At 45.4% G+C, this 17,756-nt stretch overlaps 1 long non-coding RNA gene across 5 annotated transcripts in view; it reads left to right on the top strand.

Annotated features, from left to right (window-relative positions):
• LOC104859712 overlaps positions 1-15,469 on the top strand; it is a 32,294-nt gene extending 16,825 nt beyond the window's left edge. Inside the window, exons 2-6 of one of the 5 annotated variants that reach the window (XR_779470.1) lie at positions 7,962-8,123; positions 10,387-10,690; positions 12,694-12,795; positions 13,495-13,603; positions 14,902-15,469. This is a non-coding gene — a long non-coding RNA (uncharacterized LOC104859712). Of the gene's footprint in view, positions 1-219; positions 317-7,961; positions 8,124-10,386; positions 10,691-12,693; positions 12,796-13,491; positions 13,604-14,901 lie in introns of all 5 variants that reach the window. The other 4 variants (XR_779467.1, XR_779469.1, XR_779466.1 and 1 more) reach the window with 4 other exon arrangements.
• Positions 15,470-17,756: the final 2,287 nt, after the last annotated feature.

The following is a 17,756-nucleotide window of genomic DNA, read 5'->3' as shown; positions in this document are numbered from 1 at the left end:
TGAAATAAATACACTGATTACAGCGAAGCTTATCCATGCTGGCAGCGTGCCATTTGCTGTTTCTTTAATAAACACAGCTCGAGTTGTTTGTCTGTTTGGCATAATTTATTGAGGCTGCGCTTTGCAATTAACAGCTGAGGGAGGGGGACATGTTCTTACCAGCCTCCCCCTGTAGGTCCCCAAAGCTGCTCCTTTTGGATCCTCTTTGTATTTTAATAGACCTGCCAATATGGGTGCAGCAGCGCACGGATCTGGTCTGCGTTGGAAATGTACTTGTCACTCGGAAAGGCAGCTCTAGGACACCGGCCTTAGCAGGGTAGGAGCGGGGCAGCGGAGGGGAAACAATTATGCAAATGCAGAATTGAACTCTCTGGAGCCTCTGACACAACCTGGTAAGAGATGAGGGTCTGCCTTCCTTCGCTGTCTGGGGACGTAGCTTCCAGGGGGAGTGGTCCTAAGTTGTTTAAGCATCTTCAGAACGGCCCCATGGACTCAAGTTTGGGAAAGAGGATTTCTAGGGGTAATTATGCCTTAAAACCCTCACTCATGATGGCACTCATGATGCCACTCAGTAACCCAAATTGATTTTGTCTAGTTATGTAGGGTTCGCATCAACTGTTAGCCAAAGGACACTAGTCATGTATATTTCAAAGCTGATGAGAGTAGGTGTTTTTGTTTGTTTGTTTGTTTTGTTTTGTTTTGTTTTGTTCTTTGTATCAGGGATCAAACTCAGGACATTACGCTTGCAAGGCAAGTGCGGCACCACTGAGCTAAATCCCAGCCCAAGAGCATAGATTTCTAAATGTTCTCATTTTCCCCCAAATCATAAATATGTGAGGGTATGGATATGTTAATTACCTTGATTTGATCATTGCACAATGTGTGCACATGTCAAAACATGACACGGTGCTCCATAACTACATATAATTATTATTTGTCAGTTGAAATGAAAATGAAAACTGAACAGCCTTCTAGGGTGCAGACTGGAAGCTTAGGGAACTTACAGTTTCTCTTGCTTTTTCCTTTACATATAGGTATGGACACTCGCTGTGTGTCAGGTCCTGTGCTGGGGACATGAGGGAGACACACGAGGCTCTTGTCATCACAGAGCTTGTCTTTGAGCTTGAGTGGGAAGGAGAGTGGCAGGGGGCTCTGGCATCCCTGAGAGCCATGAGTTTGGGGTCACAACCTTATATGAGTCCCTATGTCCAGGCGTGGGATGGACCTTGTGGCCTGCTGCTTTCGCACAGATTACAAGAATAAGTGATACAGGTCACTTCTGAGTAGGGGACAAAAGGTTGTAGCTTCCACATTGGCCACTCTGGTGAGGCCGAGCCGTCAAGGTGGAGATGCTCTTAGGAGAGACCCGTATGAAGGGACCAGGGTGTGGCCTCTGACCCACAGCCACAGGCACGAGCAGGAAGAGAATCCTCCTGCCTTGCCTTCAGGGGGCTGCATCCCAGTCAGAACCTTGACTGGAGCCTGTCAGACTGAAGTCAGGGGACCCGGCTAGCTGCTGCTGGATTCCTGACCCACAGAAACAGTGACAGAAAATGGCTTTTTAAAGTACTAAGTCTGGGGACAGATTCTGGCTCCGTGCAGTGTAAGGATACCACAAAAGATACGGCTTAACAGCAAACAATTTCTCATGGTTATGGAGGCTGGCTATCCCAAGATCGGGCTGCCAGCAGCATGGCTCTCTGGTGATGGACCTCTTCCTGGCTTGCACACAGCCACCATCTTTCCATATCCTCACAGGAGGGAACTGCGGAGAACCCTGGACTCTCTCTTCTTCTTAGGACCCTGATCCCACCATGAGATGAGCTCGTGAAGGAAGGGTGATAGATAAGATTGGTGGGGTGGCTGGTAAGACTTTGTGTCCCAGGGCAGAAGAGACTCCAAGTCTCTCTGGTCCCACAACCAGGGGAAGCTTCACTGTGCCTTTGCATGTTCCTTCCAGTGGGCATCCAGCCTTGGGAGGAATGTCCTTTGTGACAGGAAATTTACATCTTATGTGTCACTTGGTCCCATCTTTGGAAGGAAAAAATATTTTCTGCTGGGCTGAAATTCACATCCTGGTCCTGATCCTTTCCCTTGTGGTCGCATTGCCTTTCTGGGCTGTTGAGCCTTCTGCCGTAGTGGGCCTTCTAGCCTTCGCACCCAGTAGACCCTAGCTCCCTGGGCCGGCCCTGCGTTCTTCCCCAGACACTTAGCTCCTGCTCTTTGGACACTGCTTTTGGCCTTTGTGCCTCCTCAGCTGTCTTTCAAACACTCCTTCCCCGGTCCGTCAGTTTTGTCTCCATAGTCTCTACTTGTCCTGGGGCCTTGGAGTTCTTATAGCTTTAGGTGAAAAAGTTTGCAACCCCGGGTTGGTGACTGTGCCTAAAGCACCTTGCCAGATGCCTCACTTACACAGGAAGCTCTGCTGTGCTACAAAGTGGTCACCACGTGCTAGCTGGGCATTTCCATCTCCAGGCGAACTGTGCCCACCTCCTGGGCTCCCCCCCGCCCGACTGCCTTCCCTCCTCCTTCCTCCACCAGCCTCTATTATCACCCTGCAGAGGACCCCCTGGAGGGTGGCTCCTGTCTTGCTGCCGCCTGCCAGACCCTGCCGGGTCCTCAGCGTGCCTGCCTCCCAGCCTTCCTGCCCTCACCTGGGGGCCAGAGTCTCCCGTGCCTTCTGGTTTCTCTGACTCTAAGTCAGAGCTATCCAGTGTCCTCTTTCCTCCATCTTCCATACCAAATCTGACTGCCGATTTTTCTTCCCAGTGTTTCTGTCATCTGCACCTTCCTTCGGTTGCCACAGAAGCCTAGCTCCTCATCAACCCACCCAGACTCTAATAATCCTTGTCCCTAAAGAATTTATTACCTGGAAAGGTGCTGGGCACTGGGAGTGTGGACATCGGCAACACAGACCTGGCCTCTGTCCTTGCAGAAGTGACTTACAGCCGGCTTGTGCATGCAGGGAAGTACTTATTGAGCATCTATCATGTTACTTTGGTTGAATCCTGTTCTTGATACCTGGAGACAGCTTCACTTTCAATTTCGTTGCATTGAAAGGACAGTTTTCAAAAAACTTCCTGACACTCGCTTTGATAACCAGCAGCGGTACCTGTGAAGGCCTGCAAAATCACGCATACTTGTTTTTTCTACCCTGGAAAGTCATGATTCTGAGTGCTTTTGGGCTAGGGTCCTTATCTGTTGATCGATCGAATTGACTATCAGAAGCTCCCGAGTGCCATCACAGGAAAGGTCAGAACCGGGGAAGCTGCCCCTGGGCTTGCGTCTACATTCTTTGGATTCTGTGAGTTCCCTCATCCTGGTCCACTTTATTCCTGTCACCTGTAGCTCATCCACTTGAAGCGTGTGTGTCATCCAAGGTAGCCTGGCCTTTGGTGATGGAGGTGCCCTTGCTACTGTGAAAGAAGAAGAGAGGAGCAGGTAGCAACAGAGAGCTGCCTGCAGACCGCAGGGAAAGAGTCCAGGCTACAGGAAGGCAGGGAGGTGGTGTGGAATGAGCTGCTACAACTGCAAGTGGTAGGGTGGGTGTACACATTCTAAGTAGGCCAAGCTAGGTAACTAACTTGTATGCTGATTATAGTGTCTTTCCCATTAGCTTGTTGATGTCCTGAGCTAATGTAGTTTCTTTTCTTTTTTCTTTTTGGTACCGGGGATTGAACTTGGGACCTTGTGCTTGCAAGGCAGGTGGCAGCACCACTGAGCTAAATCCCCAGCCCTGGGGCTAATGCAGTTTCTCCTGGTGGCATCCGTTCCTCCATCTCCAACAGGACCAGTAACAGCAGCCTCATGGGCTTGCTAGAGTTTACCTGAGATGCCGGGAGGAAGATCCTGGCACAGGTGGCCAGTAGAGAGCAGCCTCTCGTTACTGGATTGGGTAGCCTCGTGCTGAGGTTGAGAGTGGGCAGAAAGAACCAGCAGGTGGAAAGAACCAGAGGCCTCAGAGAGCATTTGAATTCAGTCTGATGCAACCAGGAAACATCCACAAATACAAAGAGCAGGCTCAGGGATGGAAATGGGTCAAAGCTCAGGTTGGAGCAGGTGGGGTTGGGAGAGGTAGGAGAGTCCCTAGGCAGTTACCAGGAATTTTTCTGAATGCTCAGCAGCTTCTTTGCTTAACTGTCTCCTGGGATATCAGACAAAGAAAGGGCAGAAACTAGGTCAATGGGCGAAAACTGTTTCCAGAGTGAAGCAAACATTCCAAGTGACTTTCGTAGCCCTGGGACAGAGACTGTGGGGCAGTGGGGCAGGTAGACGCATCTGGACCCAACCCAGAGTATATGGAGAACCCACCTGGGGCATTGTCTCCAGACCCACCCAGAAGTCTTTCTCTTCCTTTCCTGCTGCCCAGACTGTTCCAGGCCATGCCCAGCATACCTATTTCTTTTTTTTTTTTTAAATGAGTTTATTGGTACAATCTAGGTATACAATACAGTTACATTCATCATTGGGATTCTGTACCTTTACATAATAGGTCTTGATTCTCATTTTTCCCCCTTGTCCCTGCCCTCCCTTCACCCCTCCTCCCCTCCCCATTTACAAACACTTTATTTCCATTTTTTCAGTTTCTCATATTTTTTTCCTCTCCCTTATTACCTTTCCCCCACCCTTCCCACTTTCCCTACACCTTTAGCCCTTTACTTCCTATTTCACATTATTAATTATCTCATTAGGATCCTGTGTACTATTATAGTTTTTCACACCAAAGAAACTATTCAGTATTTCAGTTAAAGAAATCTCTGTATGAACATTAAAAATAGGGAATCCTAAAATAAAACTAAAAAGGAAAGTAAAAGAGAAAAGGCAATGATGTAACATTAAAATAATCCTTAATTCTGGAGATGAAAATGGTCCCCGAACATATTTAAATTGCTTCTTGCTCTTAGAGTCTTATCTTATTCTTTTTTCATTATTTAGAGAATATTTTATTAGTTTCTGTAATCAAACCCATGTAGATATGACCTTACATATTCAGTACAGTGCTTCAACACAGTAAATTGGGATGACTTTTTCCAAAGTTGGCAGCACCGTTAAAGTTTCCCAAAATTCAATTTATATATATATATATATGTGTATATATATATTTATATAAAAAGACTAATAATAGTACATTAGGCATTGATAGCAGCAAGAGCTTTTCCAGGTTCTGCAGTCATCTGAACAAAATTATAGACATTCAGCACATTCCATTAAAAACAAAACAAAACAAAACAAAGAAAAGAATAATATCTGAAAAACAGCAAAATTCTGTTGCTGTTGTGGTACCTGGGACCATTTTTTTTTTACTAGCATCTTAATCGTCATCTGGAAAGAGAACATTCTAGAGTAATATCATTAAATGTAGCTCTGATAAAGCACGGTCCCTACTATGTATCATAAAGCAGGTACTAGATATTTTACATTCATAGAGGTATGATACAGTACTGTCCTACATCAATAATACTAGATTCAGTTTTGGTTTGAAATTTACTTTGTCTGCAAATAAGATTGCTACCCCTGTTTTTTTCTGGGCTCCTGTCACATGGAGAATTGTTTTCTATCTTTTCACTTTCAGTCTATGGGCTTCTTTTTGCACTAGGTGTGTTTCTTGTATACAACATATTGTTGGATTTTGCTTCTTATTCCATTTTGCCAGTCTATTTCTCTTGATTGGTGAGTTGAGGCCATTGACATTGCTGGTTATAACTGATATGTACTGACTTATTATTGACATGTTATTGGCCTTTTGTTGACTCTTTTTACTTTTTCACCTTCTCCTTTTAATTTCTTGCCTTGCCTATTTGATTTGCTCTGTTGGGCCTCATGGTGTTGTTGCCTTCATTGTCTTTTTCTAGGATCTTGTTTAGAATTGCTTGTAGTGCTGGTTTGGTATTCATGTAGTTTCTCAGGTGTTCTTTGTCGTGGAAGTGTCTTATTTCCCCCTCCATTTTGAAAGAGAGTTTTGCTGGATACATCAGTCTAGGTTGGAGGTTGTTCTCTTTTAGTACTTGAAATATCTCATTCCAGGCTCTCCTTGCCCCAAGGGTTTGTGTTGAAAAGTCTGCTGTGATTCTGATGGGCTTTCCTTTGTATGTGGTTTGTTTCTTTTCTCTTACTGCTTGTAGTATTTTGTTCTTCTGTTGGGTTTCTGGGATCTTGATTATTATATGTCTAGGTGTAGATATTTTTTTATTGTAGCTAGTTGGGGTCCTATACCAGCATACCTATTTCAAGGACCCTTGTCTGCCAGCTGACATGGCCATGGATGACTACAGTCTGTCCAGACAGCCCTGGCAGTTGCTCTCTGTGCCCAGTTCTGGGTTAGTTACTCTTTATGCATCGTTCCTCAAAACGGACACACATGGTAGATGTAATTCTTATGCTGGAGAGGAAGAGCAAGGCTCACACAGATGAAGTAACTTTGACAGACCCTTACAACTGGCAGTTGGGTGGGCTGGCATTAAACCCGCTCTTGCTGGCTCGAAAACTCTATGCTTCTGATCAAGACCCAAGATGTCCCATTCACTATGGCTGAGCAACACATTGCCCAAGATTTAGTGCCTTAAGACAAACATTGATTAGGCTCATGGATGCTGGCTCAGAAAATCAGGCAGGGCACAACAGGGATGAGCCGTGTCCAGTCCATAACATCTAGATCTTCCCCAAAGTCTTGTAAGACTAGAGGGGTGGAGACTACACATCTGATTGCACCTTCACTCCCTCGTCTGTGTCTCAGGCTGGCTTGGGGCAGGGGGCCTCAATCCCTCTCTAGATTGGCCAGCCCAGAGGATCTCTTTGCATGGTCTAGCTTGCTCTTCCTTCAGCACGATGGTGCTGCTTTCCCTGGTTCACAAGATGGTGTCCCCCAGAGAGAAGCTGACAGAGTTTGTCATCTCTTAGGATTTGGCCTCAGGAGATGGGCAGCATCTGTTTTGCTGGGAGCTACTTGTCAAGGAAGTGACAAATGCCTTTCAGAATCAAAAGGAGGAGAAATACACCCCACTTTGAGGTAGAAGAGTAGCAAGGTTTTGAAAGAGATATGACCAGAAATACTACTGTGGGTGGCTAATTTGGAAAACGCAATATCAATGTGAAGGAAACCAGAGGAATCCATCACTGGAATGGTGTGCTCATGAGGGTCAGGTTTGTCCTAACCCTCTTTGTGACTGTTGTAAATCCAGACATGAAAACACACAGAGTATTTGTTGAAGTGAATAAATAAAGAGTACCCTGGTCCACCTACCTTGAGGGTTCCATTATCACTCTTTCAATTTCCCATTTACGAGTTTTTACCTCTACAGATGAAGTATTCCATCTCACGTGAAGGTCGTTTTGCTCCTGGGTTTGCTTCTTCCACCTGAGAGCCATTTCATGAGGAACATCTGCTTCCTGTCTTGCGTGAGAGTGTGGGACGGGGCTCGGGGTCTCGAAGCATGTCTTCAGACTAAATCGGAGCTGGCAACTCATAGGACGACATCATCCTTCTGCTGTGTCCGGCTGTGCTCAAAGCTCGGTTTTCAACATTTTTTCTTGGAGTTTCATGGACTGTGCACGGAAGTTCGGAGGATTTTGAAACTGTAACCTTAAGCCTTTCTGGGGGATTAGTGTAGGCCCTGATCAAATGGGGAAAATATGAATGAGACCGGGACAGTCATCTCTGGCCCCACACAAGTGCTTTTTGTCTCTTTCCCTCCCTTGCTCCCTTCCTTCTCTTCCTCTTTTGTTCTTGACAGTGCAATTTTGGCTTTGTTTGTAGCTTAGTCCTCCCTCAACTGACCTAAAGATCTGTGAAAAACCACAGCTCTGGCTTCCCCTTCCTGTTTCCTGGGCTGCTGCTGCACCAAGCCCTGTAGAAGGAACTCTGATCCGGCAGCTTAGGTCCACAGGAAGAGCCTGCGTCAGCATCAGCAGACCTGCCTGCACGTCTCCTCTCTCACCTACGTTTCACCTTCCTCGTGTGCCAGATGTGCAGACAGCGCCAGCCCTCCTCCCCAGCAAGGGCTGCTGTGAAGACGAAAGGCGATCCTGGAGAGGCGAGGGTTTCGCCAACCATCCGAGGCTGTGTAATGCTGTGGTTACCCCTCCAAGTCAGAGCTCTTACCTGCACAGTGAAGTGGAGGACGAAGGTAAGCAGCCTGGTAAACTGCACCTTGCTTCACATCCTAACTGGCACCAGGGATCTGGGAATTAGGGTAATGAAGGGGGCCCTGCTCTTTCACACCCCATCAGGTAGCCCCCTTCAGCCATGCATCAGGGACACAATTCCACAAGGGCGGAGAAGGCAGTTGCTTACAGGTTGCTCTCCAATTTCGCAGGCTCCTCCCCATCTTTCACTGTTTTGCAGCATTCTGAAGATAGAGACTGAAAAGCCAGTTGTGTCAGAAGCCAGACAGTTACCACACACAGGTGATGGGGGCCTCGTGGGGCCTCTCGGAACTCAAACACCGGCCCCTTTCCAAACTGTGTAGTCCTCTTTCAGCAACAGCTATGTGTTGTCCTTAGGATGGTAGGGCAGTGCGGTTTCCCCAAGAGAAGCAAGAAACCAAGTTTTAATTTTTTAAATGAAAACTTTCATGATATTTATACACTGGCAACAAATTTACATTTTCAAAATCCAGGGCAAGGGCCAAAGTCCACGGGCCACCAGTTGGCAGCCCCTGAGCCAAAAGAGGGAAATGGGGAGGGTCCTGTGGGTGAAATGCCAGGCCTACACCTGAGCTGAAATAGTGGCTTTGTGTGTTTGACATCAGAGACGGGATGGAGGTTTCTACCAGGGAGTCAGGAAGAGAGACAGGTGGTAGCTGAGCAGATGGAATTCAAGTCCAGCTCAGACTCTGAAGCCCCAGAAGCTTTTCTTTTGTGTGAGCGGATGACAGCTGAGGGCTGGGGATGAGGAAAACAGGCATCCTGTGTGGCCTGGTGCCACCCCAGATACTGGTGCAGGGCTGGATGTTCTGCACAGGGGTAAAGGGAAATCACAGGGCAGGCATGCGGAGTTTCCACTGCTCGTTCTCCCCGAAGGTGATGAGAGTTGTCAGGTACAGCTCAGCGCACGAACCCTGCAGGTGGTCGCTGGTGACCTCACTTGGTACCAGCATGGAATTCCTATCTTTCACAGAAGTGACTGCCTGTGAAGCTAGGGGCACAGTGCCGCCCAGGGTAGGAATCACAGGGCTTGAAAAACCAGGCTCACACTGGGACCCAGGTGACTGCATCTTGTGTATTTGCAGAGTCTCCAGGTTCTTCTCGGGTCACATCTAGAGAGCTATGAGGCTGGGCAGAGTTAGAAAATCTGTGGTTCTCTCTGTAAAGGGCAAAGTAACATTTCAAAACTTCTAAATCACAAAGAACATATTCATAGTGAAAATTAAAAATACACATGGGCTACATAAAAACACTCAAAGCTAAAACAAAACCACTCAAAGCTAAAACAAGATCACCCCAAAAAAACCCTTGGTCATACTTCTGGAAAGTTTTTTTTTTTTTTGTACATAGATATGCACACAGATAAATATTTTTCACAAAATCAATATGGTTCATACTTGAAAACTGGTATCTGGATTCCTAAGCTTTTCTTCATTTAACTCTGAAGAATGGGCTTCATGAATAATGGTAGTAATTTCAAGAGTGGTTATTTACTTTGGGGGTACACTGTGGTGCATTTTTACCAATCTCTATTTAGGACACTGAAATGATTTTCTCATTTTGATTAGAATCAAGAGCACAAGGAACATCTCTACAGCTATCTTCTCCACATATTCCCCATTATTCCCTCAGTATTATTTCCAAAAGTATAATACACTTAGTTTTTTTTTGAAAGCTTTCAAAAAAGCTTAAAAATGGTTCCCCCCAAAATTTAACTTCTATACGTGCAGCAGTGCATGAAGATGTTAATAAATCATTATCAACAGTGTTTTCCATGTGACCAACACGGTAAAATACCCTGTGAGAGGATATTATTATTCCCATTTTATACATGGGAAAACTGAGAATCAGGTGGCCAAAGTCACGTGCTCTTGGTCATACAGCCAGGAAGTGGCAGAGCTGAGTTTGAATCTCAGCTCAGAAAGACCCAAGACTCTGCCCTCACTCATACAGTTTCTGCCAGTAGCTGAAGAAACACCTGATTATTTTTTCCTGATTTACCAAGTTAAATGTTCCTGCTCCCTCTTGGCTGCCATTTCCATGGGCTGAAGAGGCTCTGAGTGGCTAAGAACCATGCTTGATTAATTAGATTTTTGTTGCCAAGGAATTAATTTGGTTTCTTACCCCCTCCTCTTGCTTAAAAAGCCCACAACAAAATGATTTTAGCAGCAGGCATAATTACAGAAAACGTGGTGTTAACTTGAATGGAATACAAATATTTTCGATTTTTAATTTTTCTCCAAGACTTCCGGCGTGCAAAGGAAAGAGGGACTAAGCCCCAGCAGACCTCAGGAGAAGGAAACCTCCTGGCTACTTTGGCACATGTCCACAGTCAGTCTAAGAGAAGCAAGCTGAAGATCTCAGTCTGACAAAGTGGATGGTTGGAATCACTGGCCTTCCTCTCTCCGGCCCGTTCCTTGCTGGCTGCCTCAGCAGATGTGCATGAAGCCTGTGGGTGTGCACAAGGGACGACAGGCAGACGGCTCTTCGGGGGAAGTGGCACCCACACCTGCAGTCCAGGCTGTACACCTGGGGATGACAGAGAGAGGTCCGCCAAGCGCTCCCCTGGACCCGGGCTTGTCTTAGACTCTCTTAATTTCCCCTGTCCTCATGTTTCGCACCTCTTAGTAGCTTCTGAAGAAAGAATTCAGGAGGGTACATTGTCCTCAGTTTCTCAAGACCCAGTATTGCGTGTTTCTGCTCTCGTCACACTGGAATAACCGGCAGTGTGGGTACAGAGCCGCGAGTTGAGAATGAGAATTCTGGAGCGGTTCTGAAGAGCTTCCTCCTACTGTACCGCTGCTCAGAGTATGGTCCATGGCCCATTTCAGTCTGCACACTGTTTGTCTTCCATCTGTGATGAGCCGTTGAGAAACGAGATGAAGCATTTGGAAACTGATACTAATGTGACTGACTCATTTTATGTCTAGTGAAACTTATCATAAAACACATAGGGCTTTTAATTTATACATGTTTTTGAATTGCTGTTCTTCCTTTCATACACTATTCTACTTTTATTCCACACTTTATTTTGTATTTATTTCTATTTATTTTGCACTGGCAGATTGAGAACAAAATATAGTCCTTGACTACATGCAAATAGTTTGAGAAACACTGCTTCAAGGTATGGTTTTGTTCTTGAGAAGTCCTATCTGTCTGATTTTAGTATTTTGAAAGTAACTTGGTTTTTCCCTCAAAAGCATTGGGAGGTTTATTTTTATCCCTAGAGCTCGGATTTCTGCTATGAAAAGGCTTGTTGAAGGCTGTTTGTCACTGCTCTGCTGGGCCCACGTGGGCCCTTCATCTTGGAGATCCATTCATTCATCTATAGTTGTAGAAATTCCTCCCTTTCCTTTTTCTCTGTTCTCTTTTTTTCAGGAATTCTTGTTTATTAGACACCGGTCTTTGTGTTTTGTCTATGAAATCTTTTACTTTGTCTCCATATTTTCAGTTCTTTTTACTTAAATTTCCTCAACTTTATAGCCCAACTCTTTCATTTACTTATATAGACCATCTCTGTAATTTTGAAAGCTTTTTCTTATTCTTTTTAATTTTTCATAATAGTCTGTTCTTCTTTATATGCAGTATCCTTTTAAAGGAAACATTAGCTTGCTTTCTTTTGTTGTTATTGTTCGGCAAGCCTTTGCTTCCTGCATTGTATCAGTGTCCTTCGCTTTCCTTTTTTCTATTGGCTGAGCACTGCCTCTCTCTAAAGATCATGATCATCCCAGTTGGCCGGCTTTGCTCTTGGCTGATTGGGTAGGAGGCTGACACTGGGGGGTAAACAAAGCATCGCTATGTGCATCTTTTAGGATTGTTCAGGTCCATGCCCTGATCTCCTCCCTGGGGACAGCTGGTGGTGAGAGGGGTGGCATTTACACCAGCTGCTCTACCCTGCGTGTCTGGTGGGAAAGAAAGACAGAGCTTCCAATGTTCAGATGCAGCTCTTATATAGCCCGGCCCTTCTCGGTGGAAATTTGATCAAATCTTTAACCTCTGCAATGCTCTGTGAGGCAACTTGGCAATGATTTATTGAAATATCCCATCCACTAATGCCTCTTTTCCATACTCTTTGCCTGGGAGGGAAAGTAGGTAAGCATCTGTGGTCAAATTATTTTTAAGCAGAAGTCTGCATGGTATACTTTTGGGTTAACTTATGACAGGCTGAGTATTTATTCATTGACTTGGGTACCTCTTGTTGCTGGGACATAATTACTGACACCACTACTGAATGGGAGAAAGGTTTATGTTGGCTCGCTGATCCAGTCCATGGCTGGCTGGCTGTTGGGCAGTGTCGGAGTGGTAAAGGGGCAGTAGAAAGCTGCTTACATCATGGCAGCTAGGAAGCAGAGAGAGAGAAGCAAGGAGCCAGACAGGGTCCAGGTCATACCCCGACTAACTAGCTTCTTGTGACCAAACCATCTCCTAACCACACATTTAGCTGCAGAGTTCATGATTCAGTCACTTTCCAAAAGCCCCGCCTATGAGTACACGAGGCGTTTGAGGGCATTCTCGTGTAACCTATAACATTCATACTGCATTCTTCCCCAGGAGCTTCAGCCCACCCCATTGGGCCTCCATAGAAGAGTGTTGAGCAAGATAGGACTGAAGACAGAGCCCAGAGGTGTATCCTAAAGACCTCCACTGTTAGTCGTAAGCACCATATCTGTCTTGTATACTGCTGCACCCTGGTGCTCAACCTTGGTTGTATAATAAACTCCTCTTGCACGTGACCACCCTATCGGACAAGCCAGGAGACCTTTTCAGATTTGATCCTAGTGGGCCATGCTGGTTTTAGCGTTCACCACTTCCCCACTGTTGAATAAATGCTACTACTTAATTATCCTTTCATTATTTTTCCTGGAGACCGGCAGTTTTAGAATCTGCCTCGTGACCCTTTCTGGAAAGATGAGCATTGCCCTTTCCATCTCCTCTCCAGGTCTCAGTTCTAACAGGGATGTTAGAGATGCCCACCCTACCCTGGGCTGTCATTGTTGTGGCCTGGCCCATTCATCTCAAATAGCTTGGGACTATCTCACTAGTTCACATTGAGTCTGATGCCCTCTTAAATGTGTGTATTCTACGCTTTCTAGTTTACAGATTATTGTTGTTGGTAGAGAATAGAGAATAGTGAAGCTAAAGGGTTTTTTTGCTTTGCTTTTACTTTTTACCTATTTTATTTTGTAAAGATGGCCCTGGAATCGCTTGGCTAATGGCTTCCTTATTCTGCTTGGCTTAAACATTGATTTTAGGAAAGAATGATGCTTGGAAGACATTTGATTGAGTGCCTAAAATCTTACCACTTTATTAATTTTATTTAAATCTGTCTTCTGTCACTTTGGGTGAAAGCAGGTGTGTTCAGGAGAAACTGCTCTGCCAAAAACATCTTTAAAAGCTCAGGACGAGCCACACCTGGCGGATGTAAGGAGTGCTGAGAATGGTCCAGAGCGTGTGACTTCAGGTGAGTTTACAGAAAGCCAAGGTAGCCACACAGCAGTAAGCGGAGGCCTAGGTGACATCCCCTGACTCAGAAGGTCCTATGTGTAATGGTGCCCCTGCCACCTCTTTTGTCGTAGCCTTACCTAAAACTATCTTCTGCTTGTTTATTATGTCACTTCTGGCCAGACTGGTCTTTCTGGTCTTCAAACCCATTAAGCCAATTCGTATTTCCAGCCTTTTGATATGGGTTTGATGTGGACTCTTGACTATGGAGAGCCTGCTCTTCACCCAGGTCTGTATTTGCGGTTCCTTCTCCTCACTTTCACGTGAGGTCAAAGGTGCTTGCTCAGGAGTCCTCCCCGACCATGTGATCTAGAGGAGGTCTCTCTCCCCACTACATTATCCAGTTTTTGTATCATTTATTGTTACCAGAAATTCAAGTTTTTTTACTTGCTTGTTATGTCCTCCTTTAGCAAACATAAACTCTAGGGACTTTGTTTTTCTATTTCTGTCCCAATGTTTATGCCACAGCCTGGCTAAGAGATGCACTACCGTTCCTGAATAAACCAATGAGAACAACTTTGCCACTCTTAGGTTTTCCTCAGGGTAATCTTTGAATAACACATGCATGTGCGTGCACACACATACAGACACACACACTCATTTAATCCACTGTGTGTTTTATAAAGTTTTATTAGAACATGGCTATGCTCATTCCTTTTTACCTACCGTCTGTAGCTGTTTTTGCCTTTCAAGAGCAAAGTTGAGTAGTGACAAAGCCAATTTGGCTGCAAAGCTGAAAATATTAAATATCTGACCTTATACCAAATGAGTTTGCTGACCATAGCTCTAGACTGAGGGAGGGCTGTGTGGATGAACCGAGACCTGTGATGGCGAACCTTCTGGAGCTTTCAGTAACACAAACACCCTGCAGTGGCACACGTGTCATAGGTTTGCCATCCATGCGCTAGGCCCTCTTCCACATGAACTAAAGGCCCGATGGCAGAGTGCTTCCTCGCCTACTCCTGCAAAGGCTTCATTCATGTCAGTGTCTGGAGAAGAGACTGAATCTTTCTGTTCAGGAAAGTGTTGGCCTTGGCAACCTGCTTCATTCTGCTGGAAAACTGTGTTGACCTGAGTTATCCAGAGAACAGAGACCAGAGTGTTTCCTCTCATTGTTAGTGATCAGCGTGGTACACACTAGGAGCCGCTCTGTCAGACGTTTTATCCAGAGGAAGGGGTTAGCGAGGCATCTCAGTGGCATGAAAGATAGATTTTACATGGAAGATTTTATTATTTTTATTATTTTCCCTTGCTTAGATCTCTATAAGAATCATGATGTTTCCAAGGCAACACATGGCTTGGGGAAATTGGAGAGAATACTCCTGAAGCAAAGGGATAACATCACAGCTACCACGACAGACAATGCTATCCAGCTCACAACTGCCGGGTGCTCGGAGGGACCGAGGGATCTTGACTGCAGTCTGGAAGGCCTGGGATTTGGAGTGGAATCGTCACGCTAGTGTTCAGTACATTTGCAAATGCCCTGGACGGTGCTGTGACGGGACCTCAGTTAAAACAGCATGTAGGACTTGGCTCCTGCTTATTTAGGTATGCAAATGACTGGCCACAACTGCTTTCTTATCCTGCCCAAGTGAAGCAGATGCTGCTGACTGTCTTTTCTATTGTGCACGTCGGTGAGGGACACAAGTTTCCTCTTTTATTTTCCATTCCAGATATTGTCCAGCTGGTCAAATTGCCAGATCATTTTCCCCGAGATGACATTATTCCTTTTAAAAAAAAACTTAAAGTGTGATTACATAGAGTGGTTATTGAAGAGATTATACAGTGATACAAAAATAAGGAAGTTAAAAAAATTAAACTGCATTTCTGGGGTATCCATTGTTAATATTTTATTATAAACCCCTCTGACCTTGCCCTATAAACTAAAATTAAACTCCCTACACCTATATACTTGTATGTACATGTAAATACCTGTGTATATATTCATTTTTTATAGGCAGGCACAACACTAGCTATGCACATTTTCTTTTTAATAGAATAAGGTATCATGAAAATGTTTATGTTCTGGAGTCAGAGCAGTGTGGCGATTAACATCATGCTCTCTGAAGTCCGATAGCCTTGTTTCAGACACTGGCCCTGTCAATTACTATCTGTAGGACCTTCAGCAAGTTATGTAACCTCTCTGGTGCCTCAGTTTCCTCATCTGCAAAATGGAGATAATAATGATTGGATGTACCATATCAGGTTGTTACAAGGATAAAATATGGTGAGGTCCAAAAAGCCCTTAACACAGTGTCCAGCACATGGGAACATCTTATTAAATGTTAGCTGTTATCGTCTTGGCATGTGAATAGATGTGCCTGTATCATAATTGTCTGGGCTGCATAGGACCGCAGTGTGTTTCCTGCTTTTCCTTTGGCAGTGTGTGTGTGTGTGTGTGTGCACTTTCTTGTGCAGTGGGCTCTCCGGATATGCTTTGATAAACACTACAACTTTGGGAACAGAGGGATCTGGTGGCCCTCTGCCTCGAGGGGCTCCAGACAGTGTTAGTGAGAAGGGACATCAGGCTTTATAGCTGTTGTGCTTGGCAGATAACGGCATGCGCTTTATGGATCTTGCCTTGGATCTACCACTTGCTGAGCATCGGAAGCAACTTAACTTTTCTTAAGTGTTCCTGTGTGCATCTATACAATTAAGATTCTTTTGGTCTTTACCTCCTCGGGTTGTTGTGAGGACTGAAACCGGTCACTTGTCTGATTCCTGGCAAAGTCTTAGTAAATATTGGATATCATTAGAAATTGAAAGTTGCCATTAGAACATGATCTATTCATGCATGTATATACATTGACATGGCTTATATTTGGAACAGTTATTTGATCAATTATAAATTTATATCTCATCTTTCTTTTCTGTTTCCACTGGCTTCTTGTTGGTTAGTACACAGCTCCCACTTACTTTTTCCTACCCTGCTTTGTGGTGCTGGGTTGGTGCTTCTCTGCTTTTGTCCTGCAGATTCCTAGCAGGCTCAGCTAGTGGCGGGGGTGCTCCATAGAGACAGGAAGCAGGAGGAAGGAAGTGCTGCTTGGTGCTTGGTTCCATTTCCTGCCAGTATCACCTAGCGATGCTCTTCACCTTGGCAGTTGATTTCAGTAAAGCAGCTAGGTCTGGCTTTCATTCTTTCCCACACTCTCAAAACTAGCTTCTTCGCATGCCCCACCCCAAAATCCCAGCCCAGCCTGGTGGCCTGCCTTCCTCAGAGGTGTGGGGGCCTTCAGCATGTGGCCCCCTCATCTTCCTTTTGTTCCTCCAGCCGTGGCTGAGAGTGCTTGCTACGGTTATTTTGCTGACAATGGCATGTTCCTTCTGTGTCTTCTCGGTTCTCAGTTCTTGGTGCACAACTACTCCCATTTATCATCTCCGTTAAGATTACTCCTAACTGTTTCCTAACTGAATCCTCACCCAAACTTCACTTTTCCTAACTGAGCCAGTTGAGAAGGAAACATCCGTGGGATGGACAAACATATCAAAGTCGCTCTGGAGGAGGATGTCGGAGTCAAAGGTGCATGTTGATGCCCGGAGCAGACTCTGACGCAGTACCTGTCTGAGGTGACTATCTGGCCCCTACGGGTACTCTGGAGTGACTGTGCTCTGTGGGCTGTCGCTGCCACCAAAGACACAGGCCAGGCTCAGTCCTCAAGAGAGTGGCCACAGTGGAAGCAGAATATCATTTAAGACAGGAGGAGAATGAGGGAAGGATAAGGGTCTGGTGGAGAAAAAAGGAGAGCTGTGGTGATGAATGGAATCCAAACAGAAAGTTTTATGTGTGGGAGGCATCCTTGGAAGAATTTAGGGTGGAAAGATCCTCACCAGATGCTCTCAGAGGATGGAGGGTAGAAAGGGGAGAATCATGAAGACTGTTACTCTTGGTACTGAAGGACAGGTTCAGCCTTTATTTACCAATAATAGAAAGACCTGCATGATAGTTTGGTTAACACCACTTTCCTGCTTCATTGGTGTCCAAAAGAACTTGCTTTTGCCCTGCTGAGAGATTATTTCCAGGATGGTGCTGCAGGTGGCTCGTCATTGGCCACCTGTCCCCTTCTCAGCAGTGGGGAGGTTTCCCTTGCCCTTTGACCCTCAGTGTCCCTAGA

This window comes from Fukomys damarensis, unplaced genomic scaffold (assembly GCF_012274545.1).
Source record: "Fukomys damarensis isolate Sample0158 unplaced genomic scaffold, DMR_v1.0_HiC HiC_scaffold_16, whole genome shotgun sequence".
NCBI lineage: Eukaryota > Metazoa > Chordata > Mammalia > Rodentia > Bathyergidae > Fukomys > Fukomys damarensis.
The sequence above is the reverse complement of the archived record's forward strand: the minus strand, read 5'-3'. Positions and strand labels throughout refer to the sequence as shown.